The 10,582-nt window shown below is 30.0% G+C and overlaps 1 pseudogene; it reads left to right on the top strand.

Annotated features, from left to right (window-relative positions):
* Nucleotides 1-9,562: 9,562 nt before the first annotated feature.
* On the top strand, nucleotides 9,563-10,582 carry LOC126552925 (uncharacterized; annotated as a pseudogene).

Raw genomic sequence — 10,582 nt, 5'->3', positions numbered from 1 at the left:
CTTGCCAATCGCGTGAATGCACGTTGTGACTACAATAACCTTGATTATTTTTTTGCCAGACGCATCATCGGTGAGCTGGACGCTCTCATCGGATTTTAGTGCGTTAAGGTTGGGTTAGGATTATGTATTAATTGATGAATATAATCCACCGTACTATGTAAAACTTGGTATAACTTTGATATTTATTAGAGTTAAATCATACACTTACATACAAACAGCACTAGGTCCGCGATCTACCGCAGATAGATTGCCTACCTGATAAATGATAATATACTTCAGCAGTTCAGCGAATCAGAATTTTTATTCCGGGCAACAGAAAACTTAAGATAAATCTAGAACATAATCCACCGAATATTAAATAATGAATTGAACAAAGTTTGAGTCATATAGAGTTGGTATATTTAACGAGCAAGATAAATATTAGTTAGTAACATTATAAACATAGATCATTCTTATATTAATTATTTTGAAAATAGTGCTGGGATAATACACATTATAGTATGGTGTATCACATAGTACATAGGTATTTAAATGCAATTTTAATATAAAATTTTCATATCTCCGTGATAAACCATATTTATATGTTTTATTAAATTTTCTCAAACATAATAACACTAATACATGGCCTACGAAAATGCAAAAAAAAACCAACTAATACGCGGGCAACGCCGTGTCGGGACAGCTTGATTATAATATATATATTTAATATACATTTTTTTACAGCAATAGACTAACATAACAAGTTATACTAAGTTTTATTGTTTTACCAACAGGCAACAATACAAAAACCACGAGATGGCACATTATTGTATTTTACCCACTGTAGTAAAAAAAAAAAAAATGACATAACTTTGAAACTTAAGTGTTAGAAATTATAAAATTCTTATACACATCTCGCGGGGTCCGCAATCTACCACGTGTAGATTGCCTACATGATAATATACTGCTCTCATAATCATAAGAGAGTCTCACGGCAACGGTAAGCAGAATGACTATAATATTATGACTTGAGTAACTCACTGACTGATAAACGTAGAGCCTGAACAATGATAGATCGATGCTTACAATTTACACGGTACATTCGTAAAATCGTATCACAAATTTAGTGTGTAATAAGAAAGCATTTTACAAAATTCGCATATTAAAGTGGTGCTTTCACAAGATTTTTGAGAATCAAAACAGTCAATGAAAATGTCTAAGTTTTGAACACCGTTAAACCGAATAGTAAATAACAAATTAATCAAAATTCGAATCTATATAAATAGAATTTGCATTTTTAAGGGGCAACGAAGTGCACGGGGTCATCTATATATATAGAATTTGCATTTTTAACGGGCAACGAAGTGCACGGGGTCAGCTAGTATTATTATAAAGATCTAACAAAACTCATGGATTACTTTGTTAGAAAAACTGTTGAAATTGTTGAATTAATATTTATGTATAAATATATTGCGACATATAACATCAGTTGCTTTTTAATTAATAGAACTTAATACTATGACTACCAAAGGTTTCTGGACAAATGTAAAAACTAAATAAATAATATAACAATTAAATGTAGGCATAACGCAGTGTTATTTTGACGCGGTCCCGCGTAATAGTCGCTTGAATACAAGCGACCTTTGCACGGATACCCGCGCCGTCACCTGCCTGCCCAACCGCCAATCGACGACGGCCGACACCGACGCGCGATAAGCGCGTCTGGAATTGTCAACCGCCGGTACCGCGGACTCGCTCGGTCACTAGTTTTTCGACCGTCCCGACGAACACCGCGGACCGATTTACTCCACCCCCGTCACACCATCAACCGTAACTAAACGGCCATTCTTTGTTTTTACCTTATTTACTTTTTGTCACCGACATTTGCAACAATTTCAAATATACGGCGATCACGCCCCGTTTAACACAAAGTAGTGCTTGTTTTTTTGCCTAGCGTATTATTTTTCGTTCTTTCCACGTTCCCCACGTGTACTCTTTTTGTTTTTTCACCACTGTGCGCGTCGGCTTCGCGACAGACACCGAGGCACCGCTACAATTTATTTATTTTAATAATCGACGGGCTGAGCCCTTTAACAAAAATAATTATTGAAATATTCAAATTCAATCAACACTAATAATAATAATAATAATATAAGTAAAACAAAATTATTTATAGAAATTTAGATTTTGATGTTAATAATGTAGAATAAATATGAGCCACTACCAACCTATTTAACACAATAATTTTTATAATTTTCTTTAATTACGAAAACTTTGGCTATAAAATTAACCTATACTTAATTAAAACTCAACCTCTTAAAATTTTATCAGGAAATAAATATCCTAGAATAATTTTTCCTCTCATTAGTCTCATTTTATTTTTAAAAGGTATATCTACTACCAGTATATATGGTAAACGGACGCCTAGATCCCCTACATTGTAGATCCTCTATTGTCAATTAGATCCCCGATGTCCATTGGATCCCCGTGTCAAATAGATCACATGTCATAATATCCCCCGGTGTCAAATAGATTCCACGTGTCCAATAGATCCCTAGATATAAAATAAAAAATATAAATTAATTAATATTGGATGATCAAATTATTTTACCACGTATATAATATGTATCATTCATATTTCAACCGTATGTACCAACACCTATAATTATTATAAATCATAATTCATAATATTATTTATTTCATCTCATAGTGGTAGAAATCATGCTGGTAAGTAATAGGTATTATACAACTAAGCTACCAAGTCCTATTTAATAAGTGTAGGTATTAAATAAATTACAAATTATAGTAGACACTATTAAGTACCTACACAGACCCACAGTACACCTATACACCATAGGACAGCGGTCCCAAACTGTGGTCTTTACGGCTCATAATAAATAATTTAAAATGTATAGAAATTTATTTTTTGTTCCGTCTTTCGTGGTATTCACAGCAGGGAACCGCGGCTGAATTTGATCATAAAAACGGCACCTCGAAAAAAAAGTTTAGGAACCGTTGCCAGCCTCCTTTTTTTACAGTCTAAAAACAAAAATTAAAAAACATTTGAAATTTTATTTTTTTTTATTTTTTGAAAATTCGAAAAAAGTCATTCGTGTTATTTATTATAACATAGGGAAAAAAAATCGAATAAACGAATTTCGAAAGTTTTAAGAGGCATCGTAACTACTAAATTTTAAGGAAAATTTTCTAGGTAACTTCATATGCATTCACAATTCGAATTTCAACAGTACATGGCACTCGCAACGCTTACTCAGACTTTCATTCTAAAAAAATATTTATTTTCTCCATAATACTTGCAAGAGAACAGCCAAAGCAAATATATTTTCTTTAGCTGGTTTAATTTAATATTTTGGAAATATTTATCCCACTATAATTTTAATACTATAATTTTTTCGTTTTAGATTCTGAACGGAGTAATGAATGTATTGATTTTACAATGATGTGTGTTTTTTTTTTTTTGTGTCTGTGTACAGCATAACTAGTCGAAATAATGCTTCAATTTCAAACTTTTGGGGTGGTTTCCGATGTTAATGTGAATATCCTTGGTGCATTATAAAGGTCAAAAGTTAACAATTTCCAACAGTTTTCAAAAAAATCGAGAAAAACAAAAAAAAATGACGGAAATATGGGAATTTTTACGCAAAACCAGTTTGACCAAATCGATTTTTTATATGGTTGTAATTCAAAAACTAATCATTGTAAATACTTGAAATGTTCACCTAATGTTTATATTAGTGTTATCTATATACAGTTAAATTTTCAACATTTTTTGAGTTATATATTATAGACCATAGAAATTTTCAATTTTTATTAAAATTGTTTTGAAGTGCCCATAAAAAAAAATTTGGATGACCAAAAACACTTAAAAATGTAATACAAGGTTCATTATGAGTTGTTCTTATTGTAGCGTTTATAGTTCAAATTTTTACGAAATCTGCCGAAAACGCGAAAATTTGCAAGTAATTTTGAAGTTGAAAAATCATAAAATTTTTTCTGTTTTATAACTAAGGATTAAAAATACAACACTAAGTTTTCCATAAGTTTTCCTTCAAGTATCTATAGAGAAAACTCGAAGCATCATAATAGGAAAAATTTTAAGTGCGTTTGAATTTTAAATTTTTACGAAATAGTGTAACCATAACGATTTATCCTCAAATGATTTTAAATATTTGTTATTATACAAAAAGTATAAATCATAGATACTTGAAAACTGTACCAATTATTTAGATTGGCATTTTCTTTACATGATTTAATTTTCAAAATATTTTGAGTTTTTTTGAGCTATTTATAGACAACTGAAATTATCAATTTTTCTGAAAAATTTTTTTTGAAGTGTCGATAAAATTGTTTTGGCCCAATAGAAATACTTGAAATATTAATACAAAGTTCCTCATAAGTTCTTCTTATAGTGATTAATATTATTATTTATCATTATAATATATAATAATGATCCACACGGCACCTAATGTACCTACAGCAGAGCGGTACCCACTTGCCCGCTTATTTTTTTTTATAGTTGTTCCCGAACAATATACGAATTGCGATATAGCACGTAGAGTGGAGAAGCCCACCATTCAATTGTCATTTATAAATTTTAAGTACAAATTCACTATAAAATAATTAAAATTTCCTTGATTTTCATGAATTACGTCAACAATTGAACTTTAAATGATTATAAAAAAAAATCAAAAACAATTCTAAGCGAAACCATTTTTACCAACTTATATTAGTATATTATTATAAGTACTAAGTATATTTTATGCTATTATTGCTATTAGATATTGTTACATTAATAATAGGTACAGTAGGTTGAATTTAGTTTTACCGATAAAATTGCATATGAAAATTTTTTGTCCGCACAAAATATAACAATATAGGTAGGTATTTTGAAAGTTTCAAGTTCCTCGAACAATATTTTTAAATTACAAAAATATAACTTTTCTCAAATTTGAACTTGAATTTTTTGGTTACAGTAAAACTTCTTATAAGAAACCTTGTTTTAAATTCTTGTATAGCTATAAAAGTTAAATATTTTATACATTTATAACAACAAAATGATTTGCAAAGTTTCACGATTTTGAAAAAGTTGTTTTGGCCACGCTAAAAATATTAAAAATATTAATCAATAATAATTAATGAAGAAACTTTAAAAAATATCGATTATTTCTCATAGCTATAAATAGGTAGTTCAAAGTTAAAATATTTTAAACATTTTACTATGAATTAATGACGTTTGACGTTTGAAATATTATCATAATATATCAATATTTGATGAAAATATTGAGTACCTATACCTACTACATTCATCTACTGTTATTACTTATTAGTAATTAAAACAAGCATCGGCAAAGCAGCAAATATCAATTATTAAAGAGTCATCAAAGCTAAATTTGTTTTCTCTGTCTATCTCCCACGTCATAATCGGAGTTTTGGTAAAATTACGGGAGGGGCGCTAAGCAATATTGAGTTCATTACACCTATATGTAGGTACTACTGTATTGCTCGCTGGCAAATATTTACTTCAATAAGACAATTTACAAAGTTTGACATACTAAACAGAAATGATTAAGTTTTTGAATTAATTGAATTTTAACCAATTTAACACGTATTTAAACAAAAAAGTCAAGTAGGTATAAACATATAAGACTTATATGTTTATACCTCTTTGACTAATTATAAGTGTACCTAATATATTTATTTCAGTACAATATATCGATGTTATTAGAAAAAGCATTAACTATGTCATTATTATTTACCATTTTTGACAAATCTTTTTTAATTATTTATAATAGAAAGGTCATTGAATCTATTTTCAAGTTTTCAACCATTATACATCATATATTCGTATCCAAATTTTTTTTCGACGCATTGCAGAAAAAAAAGAGCTCACAAGTGACCGAACTTATTGGTAAAGTTAAGGCTACCTATGGAAGTTTAAAAAATTTGGGTAGACCTTCACTGCAATATGCGTTTTAAAATTTTCTAAAGAGATATTGGGCGATCGACGGCTGCACATGAAGCCGAGATGACGCGTGTGCACTTGTGCGTACGTTTTCGGCGACCGACACGTAGCGCGTCCTGTGCGAATTTTCACGTTGCTATAGACTATAACCCTATAAAAAAGGGGGAGGAGTGGACTGTATGAATAGAAAAAAGAGGAATTCACATACGACTAATTGTATAAATATATAAGATATGTAACTGATGAGTGTTAAGGTGACCAGTAAGAAACACTAATATTATTACGAATAAAATGTGTGCAAAAATATATTTACAGTGTTCTGCAGAAAATAATGTTATACTAGGGTTAGTAATAATAGGCGCGCGACCACTAGTCGGTCGGCGCAAAAACAATCGAATAAAATATGACTATACGTCGGAGATGTTGACAGGAATAATAATAATTAAAATATTAACAAATGATACTATTATCGTGTGTACGACCTGATACCGGATGTTCGATGATAACACGATGGTGGTGTGGTGATAGGTTTGAAAACGGCGGTGAGAAACCTGCAGGTGAGGTTGCGACACTCGCGCTATGGTCGAATATGACGAAAAAGGAAAAAACGGCACGCGTGGACGTACGTTGTCACAGCGCAGAAAGCGGGTCAAACGACAACCAAAACACACGCGACGGTTCGCACTGCGTGAAAACGGGCGGGCGGAACACGTGGGCGCGTGGCTCAAAATCGCACGGCAAGGTTCTGCCGGACGATACAAAATATAACAAAACTATTGACGCGTCAAACACCAGACAGTCGTATTAAACACGTGGACGGCGTAAATGACCACGGGTCGGAGACGAGCAATGTAACAGCCAAAAGCACAAAAAACAATAGCGGAATGACGGCGACGACCGGTACGTCGACTGGACGCTCGGCTACGGCGAGACCGTCCCCACTCCAGAGGTACAAAGGTCGATCTTGCGGTGCGCCCCAGAGCAGCAAACGTCGCGACACGAGACACAACGAAAAACACCGCGCGCAAACTACATATTGAATGTGTACCCAACAGATATCATCTTTTCCAGATGTAATTAATAGCAAGTAGTTTTTAACAACAGTACCTACCTAATTTTGGATTTTAAATTATAACAATAATTGAATCTAATAAAACAAAAAATAAAAAGGTACCTACCATCAGTTATAATGTGTTATACTACTTATACTGTTATAACTTATTATTAATACTAGATCTTAAAATTTTGTGTAGTGTGACATTTATTAAGTGTGTTAATCAAATTAACCATTTCGTGTATGAAAAATGAAAATAATAATAATTTAGTTATTAAAAATACATTTTACAATTATAACAATATTGTAACTTTAGTCTATTTCAAATGATTAGGGCTACGGTGCTAAGACCTATACTTTAAACTTCAGGGGGGCATAGCCACATCAAGCCCCCTCTCGATTTCCGCCTATGGCCTATGTAATATAATAGAAACAAAGATATTCCGTATTTCCACTGGCAAGACCCTTTTCGACCAAATTTAAAAAAGGTTGATTTGCTCTTCGACCAAAACAAAATGTTTAATACCAACATACTTTCTGTTATACATATCGAAAATTATTAAAACCTATGTATAATATTTGTCATCAATTATTTGATTATATTTTTAATAATTTTCTATATGTTTTACATAAAGACTTAAAGTATTATAATAAATAATATTATTATTATTAAACGTTTTCTTTAATATGTACTTTCAGTTTTTTAAATAATAAAATATCTACCTATACAATAATAATGATTTTTCATTTACCCTATTAATAGGGTATAAAGTTTTCCGTTTTTACACAATGATTGTATAGCTTGTGTAATTATTTTTGTCAAGGATGGTACCACCATAAGTAATACAAAGAAATTTTACTGTTACATCATAATGAAAACTAGTATTTTAATTTTTACCCACTTAAAAGTTCCTAGAAGTTTATCAAAATTTGTAACTAAAATATTTCCTTTATACTTTAGTTTCCATATAATATCTACTTAATTTTGTGCTGCACTCTTAACTATTTTAATTAGTATATTAGCTATAGCCTATAATATATAAACTTAATTTTTCTCTGCATTTGTTAAATTTAATTCATTCATTTTACCTACAATGGAAAAAATAATAAGAAAGTTCAAGGATCAAGACAAGTTGGTGTTGCATATAAGGACGATGATGGTTATACATACTGGAAGAAACGAGAATGTAAAATGCACTTCACTGTTCGCTGTGCATCGAGGAAATCTGGGTAAAAGTTAATTTATAGAGATTCATTTCAGCATAATTCAATAACACAAAGTAAATTATAGTAATAACTAATAAGATCTAATATTAATACCAACTTAGCTAAGCTAAGGTCAATGCTCTTATTTAGTAATCAATTTTTTAGATATTATATTTAATTCGTTTAACAGTGCAATTTTTATGCAACTGAATTATATAATATTCAGTAGGTTTCATTAGAATTTGTTTAATACATGATTCATTGAGACGTATATATTTGCTTAAATAACATCTGTTTGGTACATTAACGGAAGAGAGTACTGTGAAAGAGGTGGGTTTGAGGATGTAACGCCAAATAAGAATGATTTTTTTATAAGTTTTACTTAATGTGCAGTTACATAGGTAAATACTAGTATACTTTGTTCAAGTATTTGAAACATACTTGTAACATATAAAGTAGGTATATTTAAATATTTAATATGAGCCTAACTTTTTTCCAACATGCCTTATTTATAAGGTAATAAAATAAAAGAAAGCAATTGAACTTGTAATTTAAAGATATGAGCGAGTATTGTTTCCAACCAAAACTAAATATTTGTTTCTTTTAAAATAAAAAAAAGCTTTGATTTTTATTTCAATCAAATAATTTCTCTTCCAAAATAAAAGTTGAGATATTAAGTTGGTTACTAGTCATAATTTTGGGTTTATGGTATTCTGAAAATTATATTTCCAATTTTCCAAAATTAATGGTCCAATTTCAGTGATAGTTATGCAGGACACTAATAAACGTAAATCATTTCATGCACATTTTAACGACCTTATTTTAATTTCCCAGGCAGACCCATAGAAGTATACAACTGATAAAAAAAAAAAAAATATTATTAATTATACTTGGGATGCAGTATTTTTTTTTATGTTAACTAAAAATAATTCTAAAACTTATATACTATTGAGTGATTTTAATAAGGTAAAGAAAAAATTATAAGATAATTGTAAAACAAACACAAAATTCTTCTGATATTCTATTTAGTTATTTATTGGTATATGACTATATTACAATTTTGTTTCCATGTTGAATTTTTAGATGTAAAGCCAAAGGTAAAATAATGAACAATAACCTCTCAAAAGTTATTATTTCAGTCGGTCATGAGACACATCCAGCCAATGATTTGATAATTAACGATTTTAAGAACATATGTTATCAGCGTTCACGTGATGAACGAACTTCACTCCGCGTTATATATAATGAAGTATATCCAATAATTATAAAATATATCATAAATAATATAAATAATATATTTTTTAAAAACATTTTTTACTTTTAATCCAATTTAGACTTGTGCCATGACAAAGTTTATTAATGTTTATGTTGGATCATTTTTATCGCATAAAAGAACAATGCAAAGGTATAGGAGACGAAATCAGCCTACCAATCCTATTACAATGAGAGAATTTCATGAACAATTAATTGGTGAATATTCAAATTTGGTTACAATTAATGATGAACCGTTTATGCAGGCTTGGTTAGTAATACTGAGGAAGAAGGAGTTACCCTCCTCTTTGTTTTGCCAGGAGTAAAAGAGTAAATATACCTAAAAAAATAAACAAAATTATATTAGTTCATAAGACAAAATTTAATACAAGTTTATTTTTAGTATACTAAAAAATAGTAAAATTTTTTTGATGGATGGAACTTTTTCTGCAGTCCCATCTTTCAATAATGAATATAGACAGTTATATGTCATAATGGGAATTACGTTCAATACAGTAAGTTGTATATATTTATCATTAAATACATACTTGTAATTTTTAACTGTCAAATTTCTTTTGTATTATAAATCAATATTAATTTAATAACATTAAATTTACTATAGGGCTTTCTGGTTGCTTTTGCTCTTATGTCGAGAAAGACTACAAAGGCATACGCAGCTTTATTTGAAAAACTTCTAAGAATTGAACCACAATGGCAACCTGAAACCATAATAATAGATTTTGAACTAGCCGCTATGGCAGGCATTCAATTTATATTTCCAGGTATAAACATCCAAGGTTGTTGGTTCCACAGCAGTCAGGCTATTTGGAGGAAAATTGGGAATCTTGGTAATTTTATATTGTGTATAATATATTATAATTTATAACAATATTTTTCAAATGTATACATATAATAACTATTTTATTCATTTTACAGGAATGATTGAGTTATGCACAAGTGATCGTGGAGCATATGATACTGTCCACATGATAATGGCATTGCCATCAATACCGGGTAATAAAATAAATGAAGGGTTTACATCCATACAAATTTTTTATGAAGAAAATATTAAACTAACATTGTCAACCGAGAGTCAGGAAAATTTTTAA

Source organism: Aphis gossypii, chromosome X (assembly GCF_020184175.1).
Source record: "Aphis gossypii isolate Hap1 chromosome X, ASM2018417v2, whole genome shotgun sequence".
In the NCBI taxonomy this organism is placed as follows: Eukaryota; Metazoa; Arthropoda; class Insecta; order Hemiptera; family Aphididae; genus Aphis; species Aphis gossypii.
This window is presented reverse-complemented; position numbering and strand designations above follow the sequence as displayed.